The following is a 24,033-nucleotide window of genomic DNA, read 5'->3' as shown; positions in this document are numbered from 1 at the left end:
GCGTTTGGGGATCAGGATATGGACCCTTCGGGAGCCATCAGTCAGCCTACCGCTACCGATGGTCAGCACAGAAACATCAAATTGCACATGTCACAGCAGAGTGTCTCAGTTCACCCCAAGCCAGACCCAGCTGGCATCCCCATATCCGGTGGCAGAACTCCCATAAACCCAGCTGCCAAACACCACGGGGTCAACTCTGGCCTCGTCTCTTTCTCACCCTCACAGCACATCCATCAGCATGTCTTGCTGGTTTAACCTTCAAAATCTATCCAGAATCCGAACACTTCTCACCACCTCCGCAGCCACCCCCTGGTCGAAGCCACCACACTCTCTCCTGGATTATTGCAACAGCCTCCTCCCTGGGCTTCCAGCTTCTGCCCCTGCCTCCCAAATGTCCTCAACACTCCAGCCAGAGAGACCCTTAAAACCCAAGTCACAGATGTCACTCTGCCAAAACCTAGCGACTCCCACCTCACTCACCAAAAGCCCAAGTCCTTACAATGCTCTGCAAGTTCTGCCCCATTTGCATTCTGACGTCAGAGCAGTGACTGCCTCCCTCCCCCCCCCCACCCCTGCCACTCTGGCCTCCCTATTCCTCACACAGGCCAGGTGTGCTCCCACCCGGGGACCTGTTCCCTCAGCCTGGAATGCTCTCCCCCGGTATCTCCGTGGCTCCCTTGCCTCCTCAGGTCCTTGCCTAAAAGTTACATTCTCAGTGAGGCACCCCCACCCCTGACGTTTTCTTTCCCTTCCCTGATTTATATTTTTCTCTTTGACATTATCACTAGCACAATACATATTTTGCTTATGCATCTTGTTTAAGTCTGTCTCCTCTACTAGCATGTAAGTTCCATGATGACAGCCTCCCAGGTCCAAACACTGTGCCTGGGCTAGTAGGTAATCAATACATATTCATCTACCCATTCACCGCACAGACAGTGACGGAGCCAGGCACCGAGGAGGTGCTATGACCCAGCAGTGAAGCAGACACAGCCCCTGACAGGGACAATCCAGGGTGTTAACACCAGGGAAGGGAAGCCCAGGATGCCACTGAAGTTCAGAGAAGGGAGGGACCAAGTCAGCAGAGGAAAGGCCATGCTGAGGGGGGCTTTGCAGGATAAGTAGGGGTTCACTGGCTGAACGAGGAGACATTTTCGTAGGTATGAAAACAGGAAATAAAATAGTAAGACATGTTCTTAGGGCAACAGAATGGGCCAGAAGTGCAATTAAAGAGGCTGAGCAGAGACTAAGCTTGAAGGGCCTTAAAGAGCAAGCCAAGGGGGTTGAACTTTTCCCCATGGGCAGTGGTGGGCCACTGAAGGAGAGGACGTGGCAGATGTATGCATCTGGAGGCTTGCCCACCTCAGGTGGACAACAGGCAGCCTGGACAGGGGGAGAGGCTGGGGTGTGCAACTCACCACCACATGCCAGGGTAAGCACTTGGAAATTCCCCCAAACTCAGCCAGTAGCAGCTCAAGCCAGTGTCATTTTAGAGCCCCCGTATGCCCAGGACTGTGCTGGGAGGAGACCTGGGGAAAATGAAAACCAACAGATTGCAACAAATGCTAGACTGTGGGCTTCAATGTAGCCAGGGGACAGGAGGGCAGGAATGGCCCTAGGGACCAAACCGTATCCGTATGCTAAAGCCCTGACTCCCAATGGGACTATACCAGGGGTGCCAATGTATACACATTTTCATTGATGAAATCTATGTATTACTTTTCTAAGTTGCATTAAATTACGGTAGCAATGTGTAGTATGATGTTTGCTTAAAAGATGGCGTTGATCAAATGAATGGTAGTGTCACCATGCGACAGGCAGGACAAAGAAAATGGGGGAAGCACAGCTGTCATTTGAGGAGCGCAAGGCCATTTGGAAGTGGTGTCTGAAATTCGAGAAGCACAACGTCAACGGAGGCGTGAGTTTGCATCAGAACCTCCAACACACCCAACAACTGCACGCAGTCGTGATAAGTCTGAGACGCGTTGCGCTATGTGTCACGTGCACACGGGGGGACCCCGGAGGCCTCGCGCAGCAACATATCCTGCGGCTTCCGCTGTGGCGTTGGAACCGTTTACACGCTCGCCACAGGAGTCTACCAAACAAAGTTCGCCGTCATCAGAAGTGTCTGGATGCGGATGGTAACCATTGTGAGCACCTCTTGTCATTGCAGAAGTCAAGTGTGACTTGTATTCATCTTTTGTTATCGGTATGTATTGAGTATTACAATTTTAATAGTTTTCTCCTTTCTTAAAATGTGTGTACTTTCTTTGGCACCCTCTGTATCTGAAGGAAGTAATTAAGGTTAGATAGATCATAAGGGTAAAGCCCTAATCCTCCAGAACTGTGAGAAACTAACTGCTGTTGATTAAGTGACCCAGTCTATAGGATTTTGTTACAGCAGCCAGGAGAACTAAGACAAGCGGCAAAGCCCAGGAGAGCTTCCTGGAGGAGACAAGGTGTTGGGCAGTCCTAGGGCTAGAGAAGACAGGCCAGGTCTTGGCTGGCTAGACCTGTGACCACACGGTAGGCCCAGCTAAGGTCCATCCTTCATCCAGACTGCAAAGCCTTGGCAGTTTCTTTGGGGTTTGATTTTCTGTGAGCAGCACAGAGACAGATGCAGAATTAATGGAACTGAGGGTCTTCCACAAACTATAGCCGGCCCCCTCAGACAGGGGTAGGGGGCTGGAATTGTATGACTCCTAAGCACCGGATTCCAGCTTCCCTCTTCTGCCCTGCAAAAGTAAACAGCCTGGCCACAGCCAGCCAGGAGTCAGCATGCAAAGGCATCCGCACAATGCAGTCTCCCACCCTAAGGGGGTTGCCTGCAAGTGGAGACCTGGCTGGGCTCTCAGTGACAGAAATGATCAGGACAAGCAAAGAGAGCGAAGGTCTATATATAAGTAACATTTTTATGACATGTTTAATTAAAGTAGATAAGAATTACTTAGCTTTAAGAAAATTAGAAGTGTCCTAGAGGACTTCAGAGGCAGGGCAAGAGTCCCAGAGTCCAAAGGCTCCAGAGAAGGGCCTGGGGTGGGATGAAGGGGGCACCCCAGTCCCTGTACAGTGTCCTCAGAAGGAGGTGGGGAGAGAGGGGCACCCCATTACTGTACACGGTGTCCTCAGAAGTGGGGTGACAGGGCACCCCATTCCCTGTACACGGTGTCCTCAGAAGGAGGTGGGGTGAGGGGGCACCCCATTTCCTGTATACGGTGTCCTCAGAAGTGGGGTGACAGGGCACCAAATTCCCTATACACAGTGTCCTCAGAAGGAGGTGGGGTGAGGGGGCACCCCATTCCCTGGTCACGGTGTCCTCAGAGGTGGGGTGACAGGGCACCCCATTTCCTGTACATGGTGTCACCAAAGGAGGCGCTTCACAGTTGCACAGTGCTCTGTGCACAAGGCATCTTCACATGGAATGGTGGGCGTGATCAGCCCCACTTTGCCAGAGGAAACTAAAGCCCAGAAAGGGCAATGACTTGCCCAAGGTCACACAGCAGTCTGTGGCAGCCTCCATGGGAGGTCGTGGGTCTTTTCTTTCAGCCCTGGGCATTTCATTCATGCTCAGCACACGAAAAGCACGCTCACCCTCTGCACCCCTGGACTGAGCTGCTGCCCTCCAGGATCCCCCCATCTGCAGGGTAGGGACCCCTGCTCTGTGACAATCTGTCTCCTCTGAGGCAGAGCAGGGGAAGGTGGAGGGAAACAGCCTGGGGGTTGGGGACAGAAGGCAGAAAGGAAAAGGACCGGAAATCAACAAGCATTCCAGAATTTCAAGCAGTTTTTGGAGGAGAGGTTCAGCTGCAGCAATTTGCTCCAGGGGAAAATCATGTTCCTATGCTCTATTATACAGAACAGAAGGAACATTTGGTGGGTTGAATACTTGTTAATTTATTTCTCTGTTTGTTAATGGGCCCAAGGCACGTGCAAGTTCACTCACACTCATATACACACACACACATGCATGCACGCACATACACACACAGACTCTCACTCTCTCTCCCCCCTCCACACACACACACACACACACACGCACCAGGCATCAGCAGGAGACGGCAGCTGGGCTCCAGTTTTCCTGCCACCTTCCTACCAAGTGTCACTCAGGTTCTTGCTGCCTCCCCTAGATGCCAGAGGTCAGACTGAGGCCCTGTGCAGTTCGGGGACTGAGGTGAGCCCCTCAGTTGCCTCGTCTGAAAAATGAAGTTGGCAATGAGATGACCCAACATGTTTGAGCTTGGCCCAAGGGACCGGATGAGAGCAGTCATAGACATGCAGGAGGCCAGGGAACAAGGGTCCCCTGGAGGCTCCTTGGCACCTCACACCAAGGACTGTCACCCCGCCACCTCGTCCAGGCTCCCGTCTCAGAAAATGGTGCCACCGTGAATCTTGTCACTCAGGCCAAAATGCCCTCTCCCGACCAGGACTCTCAGCCTTCCCACCCCAAGGCCAATCTCTCCATCATCTATTTCTCAGCATCCCGCAGCCACCCCAACCATCACCCCACCACTGTCCCCCAGGCCCTGCACCCCCTGCCACCAGGCTCCCTGCTTTCCTTGCCTTCATGCTGACCAATTCTCTCCCCCATGCTGGCCAGACAGTTTGGAAAGCTGTGGGGGCAGAGCCCCAGAGGGTAGTTTCCAGGCTCTCGGCCTCACGTGGAAAGGTGCTGGCTCAGGTAGTAAATGGCCATCAACTGTGGCTAGTTGGCCGTCAGCTGTAACCAGTGAGCTATTGGCCACTGGTATAACTGCTGTGGCTGTGCTAGCAAAGAGAAGAGAGTGAAAGAGAAAAGATGGGGGCTAGCAAGAAGATGGCGGCTGGGCTGGCAAGCGTGGATGGCAGTTTGCGGACAGTGTGGATCCAGCCTCCAGTGAGAGTATAGTGCCGCCAGAGAGAATATAGTGGTATGACTCCCCTACCTATGGCTCCGTGGGTGTTCCTTTTTGGCCTCACCATGTCCTGCGTTCTTATGTGGGGAGCGGGAGCAGAGACCCCGCAGGCCTCCCCGCATGACAAATGGCGCAGCGAGCAGGGTATGGTGCCGGCCAAGGCTCTCCCAAGAGCGGTGGAGCAGTTTGTGTGTATGAACACCCAGTCTGAGGAAGACCAGGAGGAGCAGCTGCCGGAGAGCTGGACCCCCGTGGAGGGGTGGGAGGACGTGGACGGTTCTCCCACCAGCACAGGAAAAGCCATGCAGCTGCTGGGGAGATGGAGCCCCGTGGAGAGGTGGAAAGATGTGGACGGTTCCCCAACCAGCACAGGCTGGAGAAAGCAAAGGTCGTTGCAGCCCTGCGGGCCGGGGAAGTTCCTGCTCAGGCAGCCCGGATGCAGGACTTGTAGTCCCAGGAGGTAACGTTTGCTGAGTCCTCCGTGGGAGATAAGGGTGAGGTCAAGGTCGTCCTTCACCCCCAGGACAGCCCTGGTGAATGACTATGGACTATGGGGAATTGCCTTCCATCCCTAATTTAATGGACCGCTTGACTGTTTGTTTGGGAACTGTTGTTAGTGGAACTGGGGGATATTTGCTTTTGTCTCTTGACTGGCCGCCATTGAGAATATGTAAGCACCTTGATTGTGAGTCGCTGTTGTTCCAGCAGGGTACCCTGAGAGGCACAGAGAGAGTGGCAGTGCCTTGAGAGCCCTGGCTGAGTCCAGGAAGTCTGGCTGAGCCCTGAAGATACCCTGGCTGTGCCCAGGAAGTCGGGCTGTTCCCAGAGAGAGTGGCAGTGCCCTGAGAGCCCTGGCTGAGTCCAGGAAGTGTGGTTGTACCCACATAGAGTGGCAGTGCCCTGAGAGCCCTGGCTGTGTCCAGGAAGTGTGGCTGTGCCCACAGAGAGTGGCAGTGCCCTGAAAGCCCTGGCTGAGTCCAGGAAGTGTGGCTGTGCCCACAGAGAGTGGCAGTGCCCTGAGAAATCCTAGCTGTGCCCGGGGAAACTAGTGGTACCCTAAGAAGTCCAGGAAGTCTGGCCGTGCCCAGAAGCACTGGTGGTGCCCTGAGAAACCCTGGCTGTGTCCGGGAAGACAGGTGGTACCCTAAGAAGTCCAGGAAGTCTGGCCGTGCCCAGAAGCACTGGTGGTGCCCTGAGAAACCCTGGCTGTGCCCAGAGAGCCTGGCTATGTCCAGGATATTGCATTCACCCCCAGGCTCCTCGCACAGGTCCCCTCGCGGAAGACGCTTGTCGCATAGATAGTGAGGCGAGAGCCTGTAGGGGTGGAGTGTGGGGGCAGAGCCCCAGAGGGTAGTTTCCAGGCTCTCGGCCTCACGTGGACAGGTGCTGGCTCGGGTAGTAAATGGCCAACTGTGATTGCATGGCCATCAGCTGTGGCTAGTTGGCCGTCAGCTGTAACCAGTGAGCTATTGGCCACTAATATAACTGCTGTGGCTACGCTAGCAGAGAGAAGAGAGTGAAAGAGAAAAGATGGGGGCTAGTAAGAAGATGGCGCTGGGCTGGCAAGCGTGGATGGCGGTTTGCGGACAGTGTGGATCCAGCCTCCAGTGAGAGTATAGTGCCGCCAGAGAGAATATAGTGGTGTGACTCCCCTACCTATGGCTCCATGGGTGTTCCTTTTTGGCCTCACCATATACTGTATTCTTATGTGGGGAGCGGGACCAGAGACCCTGCAGGCCTCCCTGCATGACAAAAGCACAAGTCAGATCCTATCACTCTCCTGCTTAGCACCTCCAGAGCTTCCCACGGAGCTCTGAATGAAAGCTGCTTGTCATGCGGGGTGGCCTGCGGGGCCTCTGGTCAAGCTCCCCACATAAGAATACAGGATATGGTGAGGCCAAAAAGGAACACCCATGGAGCCGTAGGTAAGGGAGTCACACCACTATATTCTCGCTGGAGGCTGGGCCAGAGACACAGGAAGCAGGAGCCACACTGTCCGCAACCCGCCATGCTAGCTGCAATCCGCGCTTGCCAGCCCAGCCGCCATCTTCTTGCTAGCCCCCATTTGCTGCTAGCGTAGCCACAGCAGTTATATTAATGGCCAATGGCTCACTGGTTACAGCTGACAGCCAACTAGCCACAGCTGATGGCCATCCAATCACAGCTGATGGCCATTTACTACCTGAGCCAGCACCTTTCCACGTGAGGCCGAGAGCCTGGAAACTGCACTCCTGGCTGTCCCCACACTGCTTCTCAGTGGGGTTTCCCAGCCCTCTCCTCCCTCTCTCCCTCATTCCCCACCCGCAGCCAGCCAGCCCTCTTCCTCCTGGTCTTTAAACACACCCAGCTCTCCCCCCTGCAGGCCTCTGCCTCACTGCTCAGCCCACCAGGGGGCCAGTTCTTCTCAGACTTAAGGTCTAAGCTTCAGTGTCACCTCTTCCGGAAGACCTGCCTGGACCCTTCCCCTCCAAAGCTGCTCGGCCCACCTCAGCCACTCCCTATTTCATGGCCCTGATGCTCTTCCTCCCAAATTCATTACAGTCTGATGTTATCCAAATTATTTGCAATTTGGCTGCTGTCACTCCCAAAAGAACGGAAACCACCTGAAGGCAGGAACAGCACCCGGCACTTACTTGGTGGGTGTTTCATACACTTGGTGAATGAATGAATGAATGAATGAATGAATGAATGAATGAATGGACAGCTCACAACTGAAGCAGAGAGGGTTGGTGAGAAGGGGGCCGGGGCTCCTTGTCCCCAGTGTCCTCTGCCCCAGCCTCTGAAGGGCCTCAGCTCCTCGTCAGCTAAGGGAAGGGAGCAGGTGAGGACAAAGCTTATGGAGCAGCACCTGTGATCTTGTGCTTTTCTCTAAACAGCTTCATGGAATAAGTTACAGGGTATCAGAGATCCAGGTCAGAGTCCTGGCCCTCTCTGAACCTCAGTTTCCTTATCTGTATAATGGGGGATAGTAACAAGACCAACCTCCTAGGACTGTCGTGTGGGTGAATGAGATACTGCTCTCAATAACATGAGGTTACGATGATAATAAAGAGAATCCCAGGCGGCCGGATGGCTCGGTTGGTTAGAGCACGAGCTCTGAACAACAAGGTTGCTGGTTCAATTCCCGCATGAGATGGTGGGCTGCACCCCTGCAACTAAAGGTAGAAAACTGCAACTGGACTTGGAGCTGAGCTGCGCCCTCCACAACTAGACTGAAGGACAATGACTTGGAGCTGATGGGCCCTGGAGAAACACACTGTTCCCTCAATGTTCCCCAATAAACTTTAAAAAAAAAAAATCCCGTGTCTTATAGACAAGGAAACAAGAAAGATTGTGGGAGTTGCCTGGGTCCCTCAGTGGGCAGGTGGGGAGCAAGGACCCAAATTCAGGCTCATGTGACTCCGGAAACCAGTGCTCCTGCCCTGGCCACTCCCTGGAGGGGGGTGGGAAACGGAACACCGAGGGCTCTCTCTGTTTTTTACGCCTCAGCAGTGCTGTTCCCTTATGTTCCCAAGTAGAACTGGCTTAGCCTTCCCTTCCCCCAGGTTTAGCACAGACACTTCAGGCAGCTGAGAGAACTGGCCAGGGAGAAACAATGCTGCCCCCTCCTGCCACTGCATGAGGTAAGGCAGCTGGGGAGGAGGCAGCTGGCCAAGGTAAACTGAGGCAAGCTGAGAGGGAGTCTGTGCAGAGACTCACCAGGTGGTCTGAGGTGGAGGAGTGGGCAGGCCTGAGTCTTGAGTTCCAAGAGGAAGAGGTGGCCCACATGGCATGGGAGGACGAACCCCCCGCTGGGTCAGAAGAACAGACGGGGGAGGTGGCGGGTCTCCGAAGGCTCTCGGGGGCTCCAAGGAGAGGCTCCGGGCCGCCCACTCCCGTGCAGACTGGCCTCTGGGGTTGGAAGGTCATCGCAGAACGTCCAGCGACCCTGCTCAGGGCCAGCTAAGGAGGGAACGCTGCTTCCAGGAGGGAGCCAAGGTGACTTCCGCCAGCAATCCGCACAGGCAGAGGATTTGTTACAGTATCCATCTCACACTCTCCCTAGCTGGGCATCTGCCCATACATCCTGGATTAATCCCAGAAGTCACTCCATTCGTTTAGGACATGCCTGAGTGTGCCTTCTCTTTTATTAGGGAAATTTTTCATTGTTTTGAAGCATTCATAGGTTTTAATTAGGGGCTTAGATTTTAAAGCCTCCCTCAGTGGCTAAGAGACATGAGTAGACTTGTGGCTGGAAAGACTCCCTCTGTCCTCAGACCTGACTATACTCCTTGGAGGAAGGGAGCACAGCACCTCCTTTCCAGGGAGCCAAGGACTGCAGACCCCTGTGCTGTGTGGCACTGGGTCAGACCCTCAACCTCTCTGAGCCTCCTCAAGATAGGCAAAGCCAAGAAGACTGCATATTTGAGTGTCCCTCTACTGAGCCACCCAGGAAGGAACAGGAGGCCATCGCCTCTATAAACCACAGCCCTGGAGAGTAATGTGGAGTCTCTGAAAAGGCAAGAAGTTTGGAGTTCAGGTTTGGAATATGACCCAGGACAGACGAGGCATTAGCCTCTCTGAGCCTAATTTCCAACTCCTTAGGGTGAGGGCAAGTGCCACCCCCTCTCTGGGCTGTTGTGTAAGTGGAGGGGTTCGGAGCGAGTCTGACTCAGGGCCTGGCACAGTGGGTACTGGATAAGCAGGAATCCCAGCCCTCGTAGCCCACCATAGGCCCCTCCTGCTTCTCTGTCTCTTGGCGCTGGAGAAGCCAGGTCAGAGAGCCTCCTTCATCCCGTCTAGAGGCTGCTCTCAGGCTGACCTCCCCCTCCACCTAGAGCCTCCCCACGGACCGTCCTGCAGTGTGGGCGGCCGCCACCTGCCTCTCTCAGGTCCTGCAAGAGACCTCCACACCTCCCACCCAAGGCCCTGGACCGGGGAAGTCCTGTGTGCATCGAGCCTGCACTGAACCCCGGCTCCCCGCTGGCCCCATGCCAGCTGCACGTTTGCTGACCCTCCGCCTGACAGCAGGAGACAGCTGCCCCACTCCCAAGTCCTAGGTCCCCACCCCACCAGGGCTCCAGAGCCAGGACCTCTCTGGGCTCTGACTCCACCTACCCTCCCACACCCCACACCCCCACTGCCCCACTCTGGGGGTTCACACCCTACCTTGTGTTTACTCCTGCCTGGCGTTTGCTTACAGATCCCCAACAAGGCATGCCCTCTCCACACTCCTACCCGCCCCCCTCAATCCCCCTGACCACTAAGGTTCAGCCCCCTCCAGGAAGCCCTCCCTGACTCTCCAGCCTGTATCTCCTTCCCTTTCCTGTGCTCACATTTCTCCTTGGTCCCTCTCACTTCAGCTTGCTATCATTTTGTGGCCATTAAGCCCACTGGGTCCTCAGGAAGGACAGGCTCATCAAACAATTCAGGGGGAAAGGGTTCCCACTGATGGAGTCCATACCTCTGTGAGATAGGTGTCATTGTGCCCATTGTGCAGATGGGGACACTGAGGTTAAGAGAAGTGAAGCACTGTCCAGTGGCAGTGCATACCCATGACCCGCCAGCCCGGTAGTGCACACACGCCATTTCATGGGACCCTCACCACGTCAGCCCCACAGGAGGAAACTGAGGTCCAGGGACATGGGGTCACTTGCTCAAGGCCACACAGACAACCGGTGAAGACTGGAACCGAAATCCCAAGTCCCTAAGCTCCAGCCTGATCAGAGCACCTGATGAGGCAGCCTCCTCACCCTGCCCACCTGATGGCCCCCCTCACCCAGGCCGATGGACTGTCCCTTCCCTCTCCTAATCATCAGCCCAACCCCAGGACTCCTGGGAGGGCCTGCATGGTCGGATGACCTTTTGGAGGGGCAGGCTCTCACAGCTCTGGGTATTTACACAGACGGCCTGTGGCTCCAGAAAGTAGGACACTCAGGGGGAGGAGGGGCTGAGGGGTGTGAGCTGGAAACACTCAGCCACCCCTCCCACCACCACCACCACCTGGGCAGCAGAGCCACTGCCTGGACTAGGGCAAGGTCTCCTCAGATGACCTTGGCACCTCCTGGGCGCAGAGCCTGGGGGCTGGGGAAAAGGCCGGACTGCCCGTTGAGCAGAGGGCCTGGACCCATGTCGCCTCCAGCTCCTCTGCTTGGTGAACTGCAAGGCCTCGGGGACATGGGAAAAGACACCCCTGTTGGCAAGAATCCCTCTCTGCGTTGAGGGGTCACTTCACTTCACTGAGCCTCTACTCCCTTATCTGTAAGTGGGGTTCGAGTAATAGCTGCCTCCACATTCTAGGCACCCAGCTACACAGGCCAGCGTCCCTGGCAAAGTCTGAGGGTGCACCTTACCTGGGACACAGCAGATACTCAGCCCCAAGCAGGACAGGAAACCAGCTGGGCAGCACTGGGTGGAGATGCCAGGCTAAAATGCAGGTGGACACTCCCAGCAAACAGCAACAAAACCATGCCCAGGATGTCACCTGAACACCTGGGTCAGAGCAATGGGCACAGCATGGGCACCAGGAGCCTGAGGTCTCAGAAGCCACAAGGACCCTGCCTCCCGTCCAGATGGGCTCGTCCTGAGCCCAAAGCCAGGCCACATCCACCATTACAAACTGTCGTTAGCACACCCCAGCCTCCTCCCGACTCCATCCTGGCTTGAGTGGAAGAGCAGATGGTCAGCTGTGGAGGACAGAGGGTCTCTCGTGGAGGACGCGGTGTTCGCAGCTCAGGCTGGGGCCGGAGGGGCTACAGGCTTTGGGAGTGGGGGTGGGGAACACCCATGCTCTGCTCTCCTCATCCCGACACCCCCCACCCCACCCCACCCCCGCCAACCTGAGCAGAAAGGACCTGGGGTACGCCCAACCCCCATCACACAGCCATGGTTCTCAAGGCCCAGAGCCACCTTCAGTGCCCCCCCCCCCCCTTCATCTGCAGCTTGGACTCCAACCCCAGCTCAAGCCCGTTTATTATTCAGAAGAGCCTCTTGATTGAAAAGGCCCCTGGGGCATCTCACAAATAAGAATCCTTTAATTTGAAAGTTGTTAACTTCTCAAAGAGGAATTTTAATTTTGCTTCCCCACCACCGCCTCTCCCCAAACCTGCCCACTAAACACAAAGGCTAACAAGCCAAGCCCCCAGCCCTGCACCAGGGCACCCCTTCCCCAAGTGCAGAGTTGCCCCAGCCCACCTGCAGACACCCAGGCCCCACCCACGACTGTGAGAAAGCCTCCAATCTCTCCCTTGGAGCATGCCACTCCATACCCTCTCACCACACCACACCTGCAGTGACCTAGGAGCAAAGGTGGCAAATGGCTAAATGGTTAATAGGCTGACAGGGCACCCAGCAGGGCAGGGACCACTCCCCATGACCCCCTGCTGCCCTCCCTCATACTGTCCTGTAGCTGATGACTTAGTATTTCCTAGAGTCAGCCATTGCTCTGAGCCCCTTACGTGCACCGACCCACTGAAGCCACGAGAGAGTTGCTGCTTTTGTTACCAGTGTACTGATGAAGGGACGGCTGCACTCCTCGTGTGTGGGTCTGGATGGGCCAGCAGGCCATCAGAGGTGACTGTGGGACCAGTTAGCCATCCAGACCCCTGGGTTTCCCCAGGGACTCAGAATCAGAAGGTGCTGCCAGGCCCCCGCGGAGCCCTCTATCTAATAACATCCCTGGAGATCCTGAGGCCCAGAGACCGTAAGTAAATGGCCTAAATTCACACCACTAGGAGAAGGAAGCGAGGACAGGATCGGGTAGTCTGGCTCCAGAGTGGGCCTAACCTTAAGTGCCACTTTCACCCGCCTGCCCCTCCCACGGCCTGTTGCCTGTCTTGAGGGCCAGGGCACTGAGCACCTCATCTCTATGTCCCTGGGGATGGCAGGACCCAGCAAACAGCTACACTGACAAATGCCTGCAGACTGTGTAGACATGAAAATGAGCAGAAGCATCCAGGCAGGCAGGGTGGGTCCCAAGTCAGTCAGGTAGACTGAGGCCCAGAAGGGACAGCAAGGACCCAGGCCACCCCGTTGGGGGTGCAGAGCCCAGGAGCGCCTCCTCCTGGCCTGACCCTGTGACCTGCCTCCCACCAGAGTGCACAGGGACAGGGCTGTGATCCTCACACACAGGTTCCATGTTCCTGGGCCCCAGTCAGCATCCCAGCTGAGGCACCCCTCGCAGGGCCCCAGCCCGGCCCTGATGCAGGGCTCGCCTGGCCTCCCCCTTTCCCACCCCATGGCACGACATGCTCCCCACCATCCACGCACTGCTGCGGAAATCCCAGGTCTGGACACACACTCCACGCTGAGAACTTGAATTGTGTCCCCCCCACCCAAAGTTCATATGTTGAGGTTCCAACCCCCATTGCCTCCAAATGTCAGCTTATCTGGAAATCGGGCCACTGCAGATGTAATCAGCTAATTAGGAGGAGATCATCCCGGAGTAAGGTGGGCCCTAACATAATGTGGCCGGTGTCCTTATACAATAGAAGAGTAAATCTGGACAGATATGCACCTTGGGAGAACCCCATTGGGCAACGGAGGACATGGGAGATGGCCATCTACCAGTCAAGGAGAGAGGCCTGGAACCAGCCTCCCTCACCGCCTCCAGAAACCCAGCCGTGTCCACACCCCGAGCTCAGACTGGAGCCTCTAGAATTGTGAGACTGTAAGTTTCTGTTTAAGCCTCCCAAGTTGTGATATTTTGTTACAGCAGAGCTAGCAAACTAATACATCTGCACACGTGGGTTTTAGTGCTGACTTGGGCCTTCAGTAGATATGTGACATCGGACAAGCCCTCGCCCCTCTGTACACTTTGGCTTGCTCTCATCATCCCAGCACACTGCTTGGCACACAGTAGGTGCTCAATAAATGCTTATTGGAAGAATGAATGGGATAACAGCATCCATCTTCCACATGACCGTGATAAGGGTGAGGTGAGATGAGATGAGATGAGATGAGATGAGATGAAGGGTGGGATACGTTCTGGAAAGGCTGAAGCCCTTGACACCCAAAGTGATGGTTGGATCCACAGACACACAGAGGGCTGGCTGGTCTGGCTGCAGCCACGGCCTGAGCATAAAGGGAGTTGCTCCAGGCCGGCAGAGGTAGAGGGAGGCAAGTCTTCCATCCATCAAGCCACAGATACTGCCTGAGTTCCCACCACATGCCAGGCCTCCCATTGGGCCCTGGGAATAGGAAAGGAGGGCTGCCGGGTACCAAGCGTGGCCCCTGCCTTGTGGAGCCCAGACCTTCATGGAGGCTGCAAGCAGGCACATCGAGCTCAGTCAGCACAAGGAAGAGTTTTGTGCACATCAGAGCCGCCTCCAGGGCCTGGGCTGCCCTGAAGAGAGTGAGGGCCCCATCCCTGCAAGTGTGCAACAAAAGGTCAGAGGCCACGCTCTCAGGGACAGCTGCACTCCTCCTGCGTGGGTCTGGATGGGCCAGCAGACCATCAGAGGTGACTGTGGGACCTGTTAGCCATCCTGATGCCCGGATTCCCCCAAGGACTCTGAATCAGAAGGTGCTGCCGGGCCTCCGAGGATTCTTCTCTTTAATAACATCTCTGGTGGTTCTGAGGCAAAGCCAGGCTTGGGCACCCTGGACAGAAAGCTCCGGGGGCTGAGCAGGATTTCTTGGGGAAGAGCTTTGACAATGGGCGGGGGTGGGGGGCAGGCGAGGCTGTGAGGGACAGAAGGTGAGCAGGTGGGATCAGGCTGCTGGTGAGAGAAGCATTCCGGAGGGAGGTGAGGGAAGGTGAGAGGGAGCCTGGGGTGTGCAGGGGACGGAGGGGGACTCGCCTGTTAGAAAGGGGGGCAGGCAAGGTGGGCTTCCACCAGACCGTGCAAGGCCCTGAATAACCAGGAGGGGGAGTTTGGACTTCAGGCTCAGGTCACAAGACTGCTGAGGGTTTTGAGGCACAAGCAGGAAGGGAGGCCTGTGGTGTGACCACCAGCGGGGCTCAGAGGGGTCTGGGCTATAGCACACGCACCCAACAAAGCTCCCTTTGGGGACGGAGGGTGCAATAATTGGGCCCAGTGTCAGCACCCAACTATCTGCCCACACCAGCCCTGAAGAAGGTGACAGAATGACGGTGCCAACCATCCGGCTATTTGGGAGGAGAAGCAGAAATGGAGAGCTGGCAGCAGTTTCTCTAGGCTGGCAAATCCAGAGGGCTTGCGTGCAAGGCTGGAGTAACAGGCCCATCCATGGGCAGGAGCCCCAGGGGCCAGATTCACCCGACCTCTGCCACCACCCTAGACGCTGATGACACCCTCCCTGACACGCTCAGCACCCTCGGCCTCAGCTGCAGCCTTGCTGCCTAAGGGCATCTCAATGGAACCCCTCCAAATAGGTCTCCCTACCCCTCCAAACCTGTCCTGGGCCCCTGTTGCTCAGCTCAAAGGTTCCCCCCCCCCCATTCTCAGCCCAGCCTCTCCCAGCCCATCCTTCACCGCCCTGCAGTCGCCCACATGCAAGCACGCCCTCCCACCAGAGCCTGCTAACCAGCTGCCAGCTTCTACTCTTGCCCCACCTCCCCACAAGGCAGGGGGGAGAGCCTATGACATGAGTTGCTTCATTCACACCCTGCGCCCTCTTCTCCATCTTCTCCACAGGCGCTCCCAGCTCAGAGCCTGTCTGGACCTCCCTCGTCCTCGGGTCTCTGCTCAAAGGGCATCTCCCCTGAGCGGCCTTCTCCTGACCACCCTACAGAAGACCGCTCCCCATGTGCTCACTCCCTTTTCCTGCCTTGTTCTTCTCCACGGCACTTATTACTCCTTATATCATGAATTACTTATGTTTTCTTCTCTCTACTCCGTTAGAGTTCAAGCTTGAGGAGGACAATGACCTGTCTAAGTTACTCCCCCATGGGATCTGGGCACCTGGAACAGGGCTGGCACGAGCAGGGGTTCAGTAAGTGTGCCAGGGGAGGATGAACGAGCCACTGAGCCAGGGCCTGACCTGGGCGAGCATTCGTGCAGCCCTGGTGCGTGCCACAGGGAACACAGCGGCGAACCAGGCTGCGTCTGCCCCAGGCGCCCATGGCCGCTGGGGACAGAGACCCACACCAAGGAGCACTTCCACTCGCTGCAAGCAGTGCTGGGTGGGCACCTGTGCACAGGCAGGGCCCAGAGGGCAGGGAAGCTCCGGGGGAGACACCCCAGCCCAGCTCCGCTCCCTGGCTCTCAGGGCCCGGCCACCTCCCACTCCCAGCCAAGGGGATGAGGGAGGCCTGTGTGCCCAGCCACACTGGTTCAGGTGTCAGTGAATGTTCCCAGAGGCTTCTTCGTCCTCCTGCGAGAAGACCTGGGCAGGGCTGTCAGAGAGAGGAAGCGTGATCCTGCCAGAGACTCAAGGCTGGGGCATCGGGAACCCCGACTTTGCCTGCCCTCCCCCTTCTCTCCATTTTGCCCCCCACCCCCAGGCACAGGAGCACGAGAGGAGCAGGCAGTGGAAGCAGGAGTCAGCAAGGGGAAACCTGGGGTCCTCGGGGGCTCAGAGCTCTGCTGAGTCAGGTCTGCAGTCCTCAGCAGGCTCCAAGCCCCCCCCCCACCAGCCCGCCCCCTCCTGGCACATCACTCCCAAACACCCCAACTCCCCTGCCTCTAGGCCTTTACTTAGGGGCCTGCGCCTCCCCTAAGCACCTCTGCCCATCATAACCCCACATGCATCACCTTGTTCACCCAGGCAGAATTCACAGTGACACACCACTGGAAGCAATGACAATACACACCAGAGAACCGCTTAAACGTGCGATGGCACACAGCGGCTAGAACGTTACACTGCCATTAAAAATCACATTACAGAAAAGTATTTAATGATGGAAAACGACCTCAGTATTGTACTAAGTGCAAAAGGCAGGTTAGAAAACAGTAAGTACAGTTTGATCCCAATTATGTCATAAACACATATTTTGTAAAAGACTGACAGGCAAAACACCCAAGTGCTCACAATTTCTACAGAGAACACGCATGTTTTTTTAATAATCAGAAAAATAGAAGATTTTGAAAGAATCCTACAGCCTTCAAGGTTCAGCCCAGGCGTCCTGTCCTCCAAGCCCCCAGCCCCCAGCTGAGAGGGCTGAACTCCCCCTCTCCTCTGTCTCCCGCAGCTGGGCAGCTGGGAGGCCCTGCAGCCCCTGCTGAGGTGGGGGCAGGGCCCAGCCTCCATGAGGCCCTGCCCCTGGCCCTCCCATCACTCTGGTCAGACACCCCTGACTGCATCATCTCCCCCCTCCCCCAGCAGCAAGTACAGGCCAAACTGGAGGGGCTAATTAGCTGCTCAGCCCACCCACCCAGGAGTGACTGGCTAGCAGGACTACCTGGATGGAGACAAGTGGACTTCCAAGTGAAGTCTACTGCCCGGGAGGGAAATCCAGCGTCTGCCCCTGCCCCACCCACCAGCTTCCCTGTTGGGAGGACAGTGTTGCCTGAGCCTCTGCCACATTTACCACTGTCACCGGATCCTTTTGGGGGAGGGATTCAAGCCTGCAGCCCTGCTCAGCCTCTAGGTCTCCTTCACCAGAAAAATGGGGATACCATTCCTACCCAGCCTGCTCCCCTAGTCTTCCCCCAGCATTCCTTCCGTTTAGCAAAGTTTCTCTGCAGCCTTCTCATGGGTCACAGAGGCCTGTCAAGGACAAGGGATTGGCCCAGATAAAGGGTGGAAATCACTTGTCCAAGGTCACAAGCGAGCCAGGGGGCAACCAGGCTCAAGACAGGCAGCAACCAGGTCCCACTCCTCCCCCTCCCCCGCCTCTTCAGAACTTGCTGCAGTTTCCCCACATTCTCTCATATGGGACATGGTGGGGGCGGTCACCTCCCACAGTCTGGGTGTCCTGCTCCTCATGATACAGTCCAAGAAGCCATCCTCTTTGCTCACAGAGAGCCAAGGTCACCTGGCTGCCAGTGCTTGTCACATGTCCACATCCACACCTGGGCTGAGCCTCCCCTTGCCCTGACAGTGTCTGGACCTGCACACTGACTCGGGCTCATTAAACTCCACACACTGGAGCCAGTGCCAGCCTCTTGACAGTTTCTTGGACCCTGACTGTCTAGTTCACCTGTTCCCACTCCCTCCTAACCTGGAGTCAGGCACACATTTGGTCAACAGAGTGACAGAACCAAAGACAGAGTCCTTCAGCTCCCACTAGAGACCTCCCACACCACACAGGAACTCATGAGCTGGTGAGTCCATGAAACTATGTCACCCAGAATGACCCAGGCTTCTGAGCTGGCTGCCAGAGCCCTGTTATAGCAAGGGCTATGAGGGGTGGCACGACAGGCTCAAACCTCCTGGACTGGACTTCATGTGGGGAGGGAGAGGGCGAACCCCCCCAAAAAAGACTACCCCTCAATGGCCTCCCTACGGCCTCACTGGGGGATGGCACTCTGCCCTGTGGCCAAGTGGCTTCTTACCTCGTCAGGCAGGCGTTTGGGGGTGCAACTGGGCTGGGGGTCAGCCTGGGCTTGACTCAGTTGCTCTCTTTGCCGGTGGGCACCAGAGCCTCAGGGCCTATGGGTGCAGGAGGCTGTGGGAAAAAGAGGAGACGAGCTGTCAGCCAGCGCGGGGCCGCAAGGGTCAGTTCTGGGAAGTGGGGGGCATGCACACAATTGGTCTGATCCCACCTGGCAGGGCAATAAACACTCATACATCTCACACACACTCTCTCTTGCTGACACACACACACACACACACAGAAGCACACACTCACATGTGCTCTCACTGTCACCTATGCACTCATATGCCACCAGCTGGGGCCAGCAAGGCTCTGGGAATGGTGGGGTTCCTGGCCCTAAGCAAAGGGGGGTCTGAATATGCTCCCCTAGCCACTGGCTCTGTGACCTCGAGAAAGTCAAGTCTCGGAGCCTCACTTCCCTCACCCATGAAATGGGGATACTGTCCTCCCTGCCAGGGCTACTGGGAAGATAACAAGAGGTGGGACTTGCAGCCTGACGCACAGCAGGTGTCAGGCACCACTAGGGCCCACCTGCCGGCCTCGCCAGCCCTGTACCAGGATGCAGGCAGGGGCTGGCCCTGGAGGGGAGCAGCCAGGGCAGCAGAGGCGCCCGGGCCTCAGCCCCCTGCTTCCCCAGGACGCCCAAGCTCCGACCCCCACCCCTCCCGATGCATCTTCTGGCTTATGCCTCCACCCCGCGTTCTCCAAGGGTAACTGGGGCCCACCCCGCCCCCAGCCTCTGTGACTGGGAAGGACACTAGGGAGTCCTGTCTCCTTGGCAAGGCCCCAGAACACAGGCATCAGGCTGGAAACCTCCCACGTGCTGGCTGTGGAGATGCTCCCTGGGCACAGCTTCCCGGACGGAGCCTCAGCTTCCTCAGCGTCGCAAAAACCTAAATCCCCTTGAGATGTTGCCCAGAGATTCCTGATTGGGACACACATCACTGGGGGGATCCTGGGTGGTATACAAATGTTTTTAGTTCCACAAGTATGTGTTCATTTTTCTGGGTATTAAAAAAAATTGGCAGGCACGTCACCGCTGTGATTTCGTGGATGTATAGCTCAGGGAGCGCGGGTAATCCGCCCTCAAACCTTTGTCAACGTACAGACAGGATTAAGCAAACAAAGGTGGGTGGCACCCAGAGGTGGCTACAACCTGGGTGGTGAAAGGGAAGCATGGAAAGCTGGCATGGCACCTGGGCCTGGCTCCAGGCAGCCCACACGAGGGTGAGCACCCCCTCCCTCCCAGGGAGGCCAGGCCAGCGCCTCCTTCCCCCCCCCCCCCCCCCCGTGGCACTCCAGTGCAGCCCTAGGTCCCCAGGGCACTCACAAGCCCTTCAGATGGAACAGATGGAAGCACGGGTGGGCAGGGCTCGGAGACAGTTGCCATAATGCGGGCAGAAGACGGCTAAGGTCTCTGAGTCCCTCCCCAAATCAACATTCTACCAAGTCTGAGGGCCAAATGGTGGCATTTCTAGCCACGTGGCAGGTGAAGACTCTTTGGAGGCAAGAGTCTCCTTTTTTCAGGAGGTGCAAACCTCTCCTCCAAGAAGGAGGCAATGGGCCGCAAGCAGGTTCCAGGGCACACCCTGGCCATCCCGTCCTGACAACAGAGCCACAAAGCAGGGTGGACCCAGTAAGAGGCCTGCCCAGCCCACATTTCACCAGCTGCAAACTACTGCCCCTCCTCTCAGCAGGCAGCAGAGGTGCCTCCTACTGGCTGCTGATCCTGGAGGGCAGATAGGACACAGTGGTACCAACCTGGGACAGAGGGGTCGCCAGGGCCTGGGCAGCTCCTCAGGCTGGGGTCCTCCAGACCAGGCCTAGCTAGGGAAGGTGCCCTCAGTGATTGCCCTAGCTGGCTCCCGGTACACAGGCACCAGCCTGGCAGGCCTCCAGACCACCTGGCTGGTAGCCCTGAGCCTAGTTCCACCTGAGCCGGCAGGGCAGCCGTCCCCACAGCACCACTCCAAGCCCCCAGCTGCCATATTTCTAGATAATGAACGGGCCCCCTGCTCCCTTCTCCCCAGACCTTCCTGAAGCTCCCACTCTCCTCAGTAGCGTCACAAGGAGTTGCTATGGAAATGGGACCACAGGCAGAGCATGACAATGATTTGGAGCAAGGGAGGAGACGCAGAAGGAGCCAGGAGCTGTCCCGGACACCAGGCCTGCCAATGTGCCAAGTCCAGGAAGGACATGAGATCCCAGCTGCAGGCCCCTCAGCCAAAGGCGTGAAGGGAATCACAGCACAGCTGGAATCTCCCTCCCTGCCCTCCTGGCTCCTTCCCCTCACTGGAGTCCGGGGAGCTCTAGAAATCAAATGTCTGTGTGTTCGACAGAATTAATACGCGCCCCAAGGAGCGTGAGACTTCCACAGACACAGCTACTCCAGGACACTGCCAAAGTGGGCTCAGTACTGTGGGAGGCAGGCCCCCAGTAGGTACTCAGCAAACACTGTAATCAAAGGGGATGGTACTGGTGAGAGAGAGAGAGAGAGAGAGAGAGAGAGAGAGAGAGAGAGGGGTGGGCCTGCTCTGGTCAACACAGTCACAGAATCACAGAGCTTGAGAGACCCACATCCATTGTATAGATGAGGAAACTGAGGCCCAATAAGGGTTGGGGTCACGCAGCAAGTCAACCAAAAATTCAGGCCCAAAACCCAGGTCTCTTCTTCCCCAGACCTGAACCCTCGACCCAACACCTCCAGCTTTCCATCCATTCCTTCATTCATTCTACTTTTGGTAAGTGCCTACTTTGTGCTTGATGATTGGGAGAAAGAGATGTAAAGGACACCACTCCTGCCTACCAGGAGCTCAGAGAGAAGATGCCGTCATGGTGAGAGGGAGGGTGCTGGGGGCTGCAGGACCCCAGGGAAGTTACCTCAGAGATTGCAGCTATGTGCTTCTGAGCCGTCCTCTAGAGACCTCCAGGTTTCCCCAACGGCTCTCCCAGCCCAAGGCCCCCAACAGGCTCCACATGGAGGCCGCCAGTGGAGGACAGCCCTGAGGCCACCTGGGGCTCTCACCTCCAGGAGGAAATAGGGGTATGCCCCAGTAGTACCCCCGTCCCTAGAAATGAGGAACCATGGGCCAAGTGCCTTGTTACCCAGAGAGTTCAAATAATGTTGCTGCCCTGACTGGACTGCCCTCCACCCCCAGGCTCAGCACCCGGATGCATCGTTCATTCTCCTCTCCCTTGGCCGAGGCCAGGCAGGGAGAAGGGAGCCCTGCTCATCAGTCATCGCCTCATAGAACTCAAGTTCCCATCTCTGTCAGCATCACGTCAATTCTCTCCTTTTTGGTTTGCTTGGGGGGGAAAGGGGGGGTAATACTGAGAGGGCAAGAAGGGACACCTCCTAGAGCTTGGCTTGGAAGACTCACCAGCTCTGCTGTATCCCATGTGGGCCATGGCTCCCAGCGGCTGGTACAGACTCCCAGGGCCTATTGTGCACAGGTGGACCCCCGGTTACTCAGTGCTGAGAAGGCAGGACAGAGAAAGAACAGTGAGGACCGAAGGGAAGGGCCAGGCCAGGGCTGTGGATGTGGACGAAGGAGCTGTCTGGGAAGGCTTCTTGTTGGAGGAGGGACCTGGATTGGCTCAGAGCCTGTTCTCAGGCTCCCAGCAGGAAATGAGTTTCTCTGAGAGAGAACTGGGCCAGGGTCTGCCTGGCAGCCCACGTGACTTGGGGCTGGAAGGTGCCAGGTCAAGGCGGACATTCTCTGAGATCACCATCTCGCCCCAACCCACTGAGGGCTGCCACAGCTGCACCTCACATCCCTAGTTACCACTGCCCAATGGGAAACCAGCAGGGGACGGAAAATAGCAGAGACACGGAAAGGAGGGGCAGAACACCCAAGAAAGAGCAACCTGACCCCAAGCCAGACAGACAGAAGCAGACATGAAAATGGGTGGACAGATGGCCAGCCCACCTCCCCCAGAGCCGTGCTGCAGCTGCCAGGAGGAGCCTAAAAACCAGAGCTTTGCAAAGACTTTTCAGCAATAAAATTCTTATTTGAAATGAAATCGTATGCAGTGGGGGAAGCCTTTCTATGCCAGACATTGAATCCAAAAAGCATAAAGAGAATTAGATAAATCCAACTACATAAACGCATAAAACATCTGTACAGCAAAACACACTAAAAACGAAGTTAAAAGGCAAGTGAGACACTGAAAGAAAATATCACTAATATGTAAAGAGCCCCTACAAATCAATAAGAAAAAAGGCAAAAGAAGAGAAAAATTGGCAGTGAATTAGAAATCCACAGAGGAAGAACTAAATTGGCCAATAAACGTATTTGAAAAGATGCTCTATCTCACCAGTAATCAGGCAAATGCAAATGAAAATGACACAATACCATTTTTTGCCCATCAGACTGGGAAAAATTAAGTTGATTTATAACAACCGGTGCTGGCAAGGATGTAGGGAAAGGAACGGCCCATTGGAGGGAAAGCTGAACCTTCGGAAGGGTAATTTGGCAATACCGGGTAACATTTTAAACCCACACACCTTATATCCCAGTGATCCCACTTCTAGGAGCTTCTCCTGCAGAAATGGTAGCACAGGCCCTCACATATAAATATTCATGAATGCTCCAAGCAGCATTGCTGGTACAAGTAAAACAGAAATCGGAAGTGGCCTACGTGTTTATCAATAAGTGAATGTCCAAATAGAACAGAGCACACCCACGCCACGGAGCTCTGCAGCCCCCGACAGAAGGAAGCACTGCTACAGGCGGCATGAAACACGTCAAGCGGCACGAGGCTACTTCAGAATGAGCCCATTCTTAGAAATAAGTTTGCTGGTACACGCCCCCAAGGCTGGAGGGCAACAACCAGACAGCAGAGTGATGGCCTCCAAGGAGGGGGCAAAGGGGCTTTCATGGTCCTCGTCACCCACAAATGTGTTGTTGGAATTTATTTTGCAATCAGAAAAGGAAAATCAATAAAGACTTAATGATTTTTTTCTTCAAATCCTGCCAGACCCTACAGTAAAATGCAAATCTGAACAGCCCTGTTGTGGTTGGAAGGGGAGGGGCCTATCGAGCCCCACCCAGACCCATGGCCCCCAGGCCCCTCAGGGACACCTGGACTCTAGGCCCAGTTAGAGAACCTCAGCCAGAGGATGTGAAGCCAAACCTCTTCTGCCTCAAACCAAGGCCCACAGCAGGGGTTTGCCCAAGGTCACAGGCAGTCCAGACTGGCCGGGGCTAAAGCGAGGGCCTCCGCTTCCAGCTCTTCAGAGTTGGGTTGGGAGGTTTCCCTAGGTATCCAGAAAACCCTGGGATGTCACAGTCTTGGGGAACCCTAGGCTGAGGCTCAGGGGAGCCCAGGGGTGAGGGCAACACGGGAGGGGCCTCTGCAGAAAACTCCAGGGGAGGGGGCTTTGAGGTTTAGCTCTGGGCTCTTGCAGGGCCCTGGTGCTAGGGAAGGAGCGGGAGAAAGAGGACAGGGAAAAGTAACGGGGAACTTGGGGGTGTGTTTCTCTGCAAAGAGAGACGGTGGGTACAAGAAGAGGGGCCTGGTGTGTGCAGGTGTCAGCGCTCACAGAGAGAAGGCTCACGTGGGTCTGCGGAGGTAAACTGTGGAGGGGAGTGTGGAGGCGTGCCTGGATGTGGGGGCAGGGAGAGAGAGAGAATGTATGTTAGGGCTTCCTTCCCGGCAGCCAGCAGACCTGGAGAGGCTAGGAGCAGATGCTAATCCCAG

At 56.1% G+C, this 24,033-nt stretch overlaps 1 protein-coding gene across 5 annotated transcripts in view; it reads right to left on the bottom strand.

Moving 5' to 3' along the window:
- Positions 1-24,033, bottom strand: part of LINGO1 (leucine rich repeat and Ig domain containing 1) — a 192,874-nt gene that overhangs the window by 154,008 nt on the left and 14,833 nt on the right. For 2 of the 5 annotated variants that reach the window (XM_074328307.1, XM_074328308.1), the window contains exons 2-3: positions 21,711-21,805; positions 18,290-18,402 (exon numbers count right to left, since the gene is read on the bottom strand). The exons of 1 other annotated variant lie outside the window; for it this stretch is intronic. The gene's annotated coding sequence lies outside the window, so the exon portion shown is untranslated. The remainder of the gene's footprint in view (positions 1-18,289; positions 18,403-21,710; positions 21,806-24,033) is intronic. 2 more of the 5 variants (XM_074328306.1, XM_074328309.1) reach the window with 1 other exon arrangement.

This window comes from Rhinolophus sinicus, linkage group LG03 (assembly GCF_036562045.2).
Source record: "Rhinolophus sinicus isolate RSC01 linkage group LG03, ASM3656204v1, whole genome shotgun sequence".
Classification (NCBI taxonomy): Eukaryota; Metazoa; Chordata; class Mammalia; order Chiroptera; family Rhinolophidae; genus Rhinolophus; species Rhinolophus sinicus.
This window is presented reverse-complemented; position numbering and strand designations above follow the sequence as displayed.